Below are 8327 nucleotides of genomic sequence, written 5' to 3'. Positions count from 1 at the left end.
TTCTTATTTGAGGTTTTTATTGTTTCATACTTGGGCATGTAAAAAGGAGGGAGCTGAGCGTAGTGACCCAAAGAGAACAGGGCATCGGTCCCAGGTCCTGTCTCGGTACCCAAGAACCTACCAAGCCCTCGCAATGCGACACTTAATCCTTTTCTAATGCTCACTTTTATTTTCACTCCAACCTTCCTTACTTTCTTCTTTTCCAGCAAGATGCCACCCCCTAGGAAGACAAGGCATCGGCCCCGGGCCCCGGTCTGACTCGTCCCCAGGAACCTACCAGGCCGTCACAAGGCGATGATCAACTGCTTATAAGATTTTTCTTTCTTTTCTTTTTTATTTTTACAGGGGTTAGAACCCCTTTTTACACAGCTTTGTATATATTTATTGTCTTTAAGATATTCAGGGTTTTTTTTCCTATCATCATCATTTTTCTTCGATAGGCTTCTCTAACTACCTTACAACTAACAAGAACTCCTAGAATGGCTGCCTAGCAGGCTAGCAGAACAGGGTCACTAGGACTACCTTCTAAAACAGGTCTTTCAATGCCTGGCAATGTCTTTACAGGAGGCAACGACTACTCAAACCTCCCTCAGACAGACCTAATCTAAACCTGGGACTTCATGCCTTAGACGCCGGTCCCCAACAAGAAAAGAAAATCCCCTACAAGTACACAGACACATATAGCATAAAAACCACATTACTCGTAAAGGAGAAATATCACTTGGATAGGGCCACGAGAAGCTCCCGCGCAACATAGGCTCCTTCCAAGCTCTTCTTCGAACCTGTCTAGCACAGGACTAAAACAAGAAACCATTAACCGCACCCATACTAAACAGACGACTGGCCCGCTTGGCCTAATGAAATAAAGCATTCCATTACAAAAAACTGATCGGCCCTCTTGGTCTAATGAAATAAAATAGAATAGCACCTACACATCCCTCCCTGAAATAGTACAGATATACAATAATATGCCCCTTTCCAAGGAGGAAAACTAGGACTCACAGCCCTAAGCTAAATGCATAAGATTATGACCCATCCCTCTTGCATATATAGCAAGAGGCGTACGCATAACATGTTGTCTAATCAACCTATGGGTCCAGGATAACAACGGTAGATTGGTCTCGGCTTTTTCTTTGCATCACCCATATCAACCATCGCCTGCCGTATATTGCATGCTTCGATAACATTCCCCACAAGCGACCGGGTCCTGTCTCATTATTGATAGCAATATCCAAACTAGGACCACAGTTGAAAAAAAGGTCTTCTTCATAAGCAAGATTTGCCAGTGAATCCGCAAACTGATTCCAGTGACGTGGAATCAGCTGAAAAGACACTCTCTCAAACTCCTCAAGTAGGGTCATCGTAGTTCAATGATACATACAAAGGATGGGATTCTGCATTGTGTATGTCCCATCTAATTGATTCAGGATCAACTGGGAATCCCCTTTTACTAACAACTGACGAATACCACCTTGCTTGGCAATATGCAGTCCCATAATCAAGGCTTTATACTCCGCCATATTGTTAGTGAATCCTACCTCGAGATAAGCAGCTAACTTCATCGTAACTCTACGTTGGGGATCTCAGATTACTACTCCAACACTCCCTTTTTTATTAGGGCCCCTGGACACTCCGTCAAAATATAATGTGTACGTCCACAATGGGTTTACACAGCCTGCCATCACAAACTCCTTTATTTGCAATTATGATAATCAAAATTTAACATGTTTAGAGGATGAACTGACGGCTCCATCCCATCTTCTTCATTAAACTCAATAGGGATACTTGTCAATATTCGTAAACAATGATGGCAGAAGACTTTGATCTCCCACACAAAGGTTCCATCTTCTTGCTCAATCACTTTATATCCTTTGCTGCACCAGATAAGTTTCCCCTGATGGTATCTCTGCTCCAGATATGGGTGCTCCAAATAAGGAATTAACCACCCTATCAACCAGCTTTAAGCTCTTCTGCAGGTCTCAGATCAGCCCCAGCATGGGCGAGTTGTTTGATATATTTTTATATCGTTTAAGATTGAATCATTATTTAATGCTCAAACAATTAAAATTGCATGGGAAGGAGGATTTATGAAGTTCTTGCCAATATCAGATCTTAAGGATCTATTGTTTCGACTAGAAAGTTTATTTGGCAAATCGACCTAAAATATCATAGTTTCTTTTTTGTGCTGTTTTGTAGATATAATTGAAACTTAATATCAGTGTTTAGGCATTTTAGTTATTCTTAAACTCATTAATCCTCATATGATTTAATATGGCTAAAGAAAAAAAATAAATTTCCATACAGGGGTTCCGGATTAGCTTAATTGGTAGAGCAATGGACTGTTAATCCATAGGCTGTAAGTTCGAATCTTGCATCCGGAGTTTAAAAAGAAATAAGCAAAATAGGGATGGGATTTAATTAATGAGAGCTAGTCTGCGCTTTTACGTTTTCTAAGTGCTCTGATTTCATATCCTGGATAACGGGAATGTATCTTTTTCTTAATATATGTTGTCCTATTTTATCGGCAAATGTTAAAGCTCCGATTATTGGCTTATCTTGGCAAGGATTTAACCTAACGCATATATGATAAGCACTTTCACTGTATATACATTTAAATACAATACCTGCAATGCATTTTTCCGTATTAGCATACTTAGAAATAATAAGGTTTAATCTTATTAAGATTAACCTTATTTTTAAATTCTACTCCCTTTTGCAGATCAGCTAGTAGAGCCGTAGACCTATTTTTCCATATCCTGACAATCTAGGTTCCAACTTCCCTGGAAACAGCTCCCTACGCGCATCGTAGTACAGAACTAATTGCCCTTTTTTAAAGGTATACTTCTTTGCTTTAAGGTCGTGCAACTGCTTCATCCGACGTTCAGCTACCTCCTGGTGTAATAAGCTCTGCAATTTCAGTTCATCCAGGTGGGCTATGGTCGTGAAACGTTCAAAGAGTGCATCCTCATCTCCTAAAGAGTGATTAATTGCAAACCGTATGGTTGGCAACTCGAATTCGAGGGGTAACACACACTCTTCCCCATAAACTAATTTAAATGGAATATGGCCGGTAGCTCACTTGAACGTTGTATTATACGCCCATACTTCCACATACAACTTCCTGTCCCAGTCTCATTTATTCTCAGAGACTATTTTAGACAAGATACCCACAAGCTGCTTATTAGTACTTTCGACTTGCCCGTTGGCTTGCGGATTATAGGGGGTCATTTTATTATGCTTGATTTGCCAAGCTTCAGTCAAGCTTTTGATCACTTTATTCAAAAAATGGGTTCCACGGTCTGACACTAGTTCCTTCACTGGACCGAAACGACAGATAATCTGCTCTAAAAGAAAACTTGTAGTCTCTTTTGCATTGTCCTGCCTCGTTGCCCACGCTTCTGACCATTTTGTAAAATAATCAGTTGCTACTATAATGTACCTCTTCTGTGTAGTAGACGACAGGGTGATGGAACCCACAAAATCAATGCCCCACTTCTCAAATGGAAGGATAGCCAGGATAGGCATAAGTGGTCGTTTCCTATTCTCTCTGCTGTCATGTCTTTGACAGGTATCACATCTCTTAACGTACTCAAAGGGATCTTGGAAGATGGACGGCCACCAATATCCAGCTCTTAAAGCTTTCTGTACCGTCGACCATCCAACGAAGTACCCTCCACATGCAGAGTCATGGCACTCTTCCAAGATGAAAGGAACCTCGTCAGGCATCATACATCAGCGGTAGATATCATCAACACCTTGCCGATATAGTGTTCCTGCGATCAAGGAAAACTTCAAAGCATGTTGTCTGATTTTCCTCTTTTCAGATTTGGATAAACCAGCTCCAGTCTCTCCCGTTGATAGATAATGCGTGATAGCAGCATACCAAGATGGGATAGAAGCTGTATCAATTTTAAACATTTCTTCAATATCACTTCCTTCAGCCAAAGTCTCTTTCGGCTCCCCGAAATCCACAAGGCATTCCATAATACCCTGCAACCTCGGTGGCTTACTCTTAATCTCATAATCAAAATCCTGGAAAGTGATTAACCACTTTGCCAAACGATCAGGCGACTGCAGCTTGTTCATAAGCAATCTAAGCCCTTTCGCCTTCATATAGAAAACTACCTTCTTATAGAAGATGTAGTGCCTAAATTTTTTAGTCGCAAAGACCATCGCAAGGCACAACTTCTCCATGTAGGTGTAATTAATTTCTAATATGCCCAATTTCCAACTAGCAAAAGCTATCGGATGATACCACTTTTCCTCCCAGATTTGGGCTAAACAGAGCTGATACTATGCATGGTGGCTACTGAAAATATGTAAAATACATCGCCTCTTTTAGGTGCTTTTAAAACTGGTGCTTTTACTAGCTCCTGTTTCACATCCTCGAAAGCTACCTTACAAGGGTCGCTCCATACAAATAGACAGCTAAAGGATAACAAGTTCGTTAATGGCAACGTCCTTTCTGCCAAGGCATTTATAAACCTCCGATAGTACCCTATCGATGACATAAAGCTATGTACCTCTTTCGGAGTGTGTGGTGGACTCATAGCGACTATAACCTTGATCTTTTCAGGGTCAGTTGCAATCCCTACTAAACTGACCACATGGCGTAGCAATAGCCCATAAGGCACTCCAAAGACATATTTCCGTGGATTAAGAGCGATATAAAATTGTCTGCAACGCGCAAAGCACTTTCTTAAAATAATCAACATCCTTTCCCTTACAGTGGCTGCCCCTAGGTCATCAATAAATACTTTTAACTCATCTGGGGAGATATCACCAAAGGTCTTGGCTGCTGTTCGTTGCCATGATCCAGGTGCATTGCACAATCCAAAGGCCATCACATCGTACGCAAAAGTACCAAAGACAATAAGAAAAGTCGTTTTCAACTTGTCCTCTTCTGCAATTGCCATCTGCTTGTATCTTGCAAAGCAATCCATAAATGAATATATTTCCCTACTCGCTAATTGGTCCAAAATCTGGTCAATAAATGGCAACGGGTAGTAATCCTTAACCGTCTGCTTATTCAGCTCTCTAAAATCTACACATAGTCGGATCTGGTTATTTTTCTTCTTCCTGATAACAACTGGTGAACACCATTCTATGTGTTGTACAAGGAAGATTAAAGCAGCTTTTCGTAACTTCTGCAACTCCTCAAATAGTCCGTTCCTCAATTCAAAAGGCATATGCCTTACTTTCTGATGCACAGGACGACTGCCTTCTTTTACAAGAATAGTATGAACAGCCAGGCTAGGAGGAATGCCTCTTAACTTGTCATAACTCCAAGCAAAAATGTCATGGAATTCCTGAATCAAGGATACATAGTCCTCCCTTTTTGTCTGTTGAACTGAGCATGGAGCCTAATTTAATTGGCGGCGAATCATTCGGCGTGCCAAGGTCTAACTCAATCACATCCGCATCTCTTATCCTATCTTACGGCTCTATCGGCTCATTTAGAGTTATTTGATAAATATTCTCTATAGTGGACCCTTCTTTAGATTCATCACTGGATAATGTCTCACTGCCAGATGGATCATCTGCTGTTTCTAATTCAGTAGAGGATAAAGGAGCTCTCTCACTCTGAGGAGACTCAGGGTAAGCATCGAATATTACTTGATTAGCACCTCTACCTAGAACCACTCGGCCGACAGGTATGTCGACTTGACAGTCTATTTGTAAGATCCAAGGCCTGCTTAGCAAGACTCGATAGCTAGGATGTCCTGCAAATCTTATCACCCTAAAGTCCAAGAAGCATTCTACATTTGCAATTGTAACATGGACCTTAGTAACATAACCTTCTAGTTGCCTTAGACTATCATAAGCCATTCTAAGAAGGGTGGAGCTATCTTTTTGGATGCCTAGACCCAACCTCTCCATCAACTCTGAACTCATGATATTGATGGAGGACCCAGTGTCTACGATAGCATGCTTCACTAATATTCCATCTACGTATGCTGGAACCCTAGGGCAATTCTTTTCAGCATGATCAAACCAATCTTTCCCTACTCGTGGTATGCCCAAAGGTTCTACAATATACCCAATACGCAGGATCTTTTTGAACTCCTTGCGTACTCCTGGAGATAATTTAATCAACTATAAGAGGTTTACATTTGGTTTGACTTCGCAAAGAAAACTTGCTAAATCAAAATCATGATAGGTAGCCAAAGCTCTCTTTTCTCGCCACACCATCCTTTCTTTTGGTCTCGGGACTGGCTTTGTTGTTTTTTTTAAAGCTCTTGCCTTCTTTCTTTAGCCTTTTGGCCTCTTGTCACAGCTCGTAGGTTAGAGGTTTCAGCGCCACTGACGCGTACAGCCTCAATAAGGCTGACTCCATTGCCTTGTGACAACTCCTCTATAGTGGTCTTTCCCCTTTGCAATATTTGTCTTGGTCCATCATTTTGCTGCAGGTTATTACCTTGCGCTCTATGATTAACTGGACCTGGCTGTTTACTCCCTTGTTGGAGGGAACTAATCTTATTCCAACAGGTAGCGGCTAAATGGCCCGACTTCCCACAAATATCACATTTAACATTTGGACAGTTTCTAGGGAAATGTTGTCCGTCACACCACTTACAATTGAATCTTGAGGGACCCCCCTCTTCAGGGCGTCGACTCCCTATCAGATTCTGTTGCTTCTTCAAGAAATTGACATCAACAGTTGTTAACTGGTATTGTTTAGAAATCATGTCAGTGTAGTACTTCATCATATTCTTAGCTTTGCCAAGGACATTAGATGCACTCGACTCATAGCCTTGATCGTCTATCTATCGTTCCATTGGCCTAACAATTTGATTGGGCATTGGTTGTTGACTCACAGGAACAACATTAGGATTCGAAACTTGGCCTCCAATATTTGGTGGAGCCAATTGACTAGCCATAAGCATAGTCACACTGGGAGGGGCTGGCAGCAAAGGTACATTTTGAACCATGCTTCCTCTCCCATTACGGTTATTCACAGGCATCCCTTGACTTCCATTCATCAATGGTAAATTGCCTCCAAGTACTAGACCCGCATTAAGATTTATTTGAGAGGAGTAGGCCGTTTGTAATTGTGCTTCTACTCCTTCTGCCTGCACAATGGCAGTGTCTATATCAGCCAAAGCCACACTGCTCAATTGTACCTGAATATTGAAATCCAGTCCATGTAAGAAGTATTGCAATTGGGCAGCCGGCGGAATAGGAATGTAAGTTTGTAACTTACGAAACACTTCCTTAAGCTTCTTAGCATAACCTTTCACATTCTCATGGGGGTCTTGGCGTGTTACATTCAAAACACGTAACCAGTATTGGCCACCTCTTTCAGGGGCATATTCTCCTTGGAAAGCTGCATAAAATTGGTCGATTGTGGTGATGGTTCCAGTCTCTATACTATGATACCATACTGCAGCCCTTCCTTTTAATGTCATGTTAAAGAACATCATAAGATGTCCCTCATCTTGGATACGGTAATTAAACATTAATCTTTGGAATTCACAAATGTGAAACTCCGCATCTTCTTCAGCTAACCATTAAAAATGGGCAAAGGAACTCCTAAAGCTGGCAAATCCAATGTCCCTGCAGGAATTGCAATGGGTTGTGCCACGACGACAATCGGATTGACACTAGGGAGTTTGAACTGATGGAATCACACCCCCACTTGAAATGGGTTGACTTGGTGGAAGAGAGGAAGAATTTACGCTTCCTCCTGCACCTAAAGGACTATGTGCCGCATTTGGATTACTAGGACCACTGTCTCTTATGCGTATCGGGCTACTCCTCTGAGGAGAATAGCGACTTACAATCTCCAACCGCCGTCTAGCCCTCTCACCACATTCTGCTTTTTGTATTTCGGCTTGACGGTCCTTGTCAGAGGACATAAAACAAATTTTTGGTCCCTAAAAACCCTAAATTCGGGAACCACCACTTGTTGGTAGCTCCCAGCAGACACACCACTGATGGGACCTGAAATGGGCCGGCACTGGCTATGGCACTAGCCGGACCTCATACTCATAACAGACAAACACACCCTCACGGACTCGCAGACCAGGAGCGTCAATCTAATGCTAAAGGACAAACTGCCCTAAAGCCTAATCTATGAGTTTATAGTCTTATAGTTTTGTAGTCCAACGTTTCCCTTTCTATAAACTCCGCAGAGGGAGAATCCATACACTTTGGTAATAAATACCACGATAATCACATATATGGGAGGCAACCTCTCGGTAGAAACACCGTGGCCCTACTACAGCTCTCCTACATCGCACGGATTGGCCCCTTGATGAGCTGCTCAACATATAAAGCAAACGAACAAACTCCACTCTTCATTTTCGAAAGAACTCTAGGAGATA

General features: G+C 41.9%; 1 non-coding gene across 1 annotated transcript; it reads left to right on the top strand.

Annotated features, from left to right (window-relative positions):
• Positions 1 to 2308: 2308 nt before the first annotated feature.
• On the top strand, positions 2309 to 2381 carry TRNAN-GUU (transfer RNA asparagine (anticodon GUU)). The gene has a single exon. It is a non-coding gene; the product is annotated as a tRNA-Asn (tRNA).
• Positions 2382 to 8327: the final 5946 nt, after the last annotated feature.

The sequence above is a fragment of the Lygodium microphyllum genome, chromosome 1, assembly GCF_053477565.2.
Source record: "Lygodium microphyllum isolate KBCC chromosome 1, Lygodium_microphyllum_v1.1.10, whole genome shotgun sequence".
Lineage (NCBI taxonomy): Eukaryota > Viridiplantae > Streptophyta > Polypodiopsida > Schizaeales > Lygodiaceae > Lygodium > Lygodium microphyllum.
Note: the sequence above shows the minus strand (reverse complement) of the source record. Positions and strands in the feature narration are given on the sequence as shown.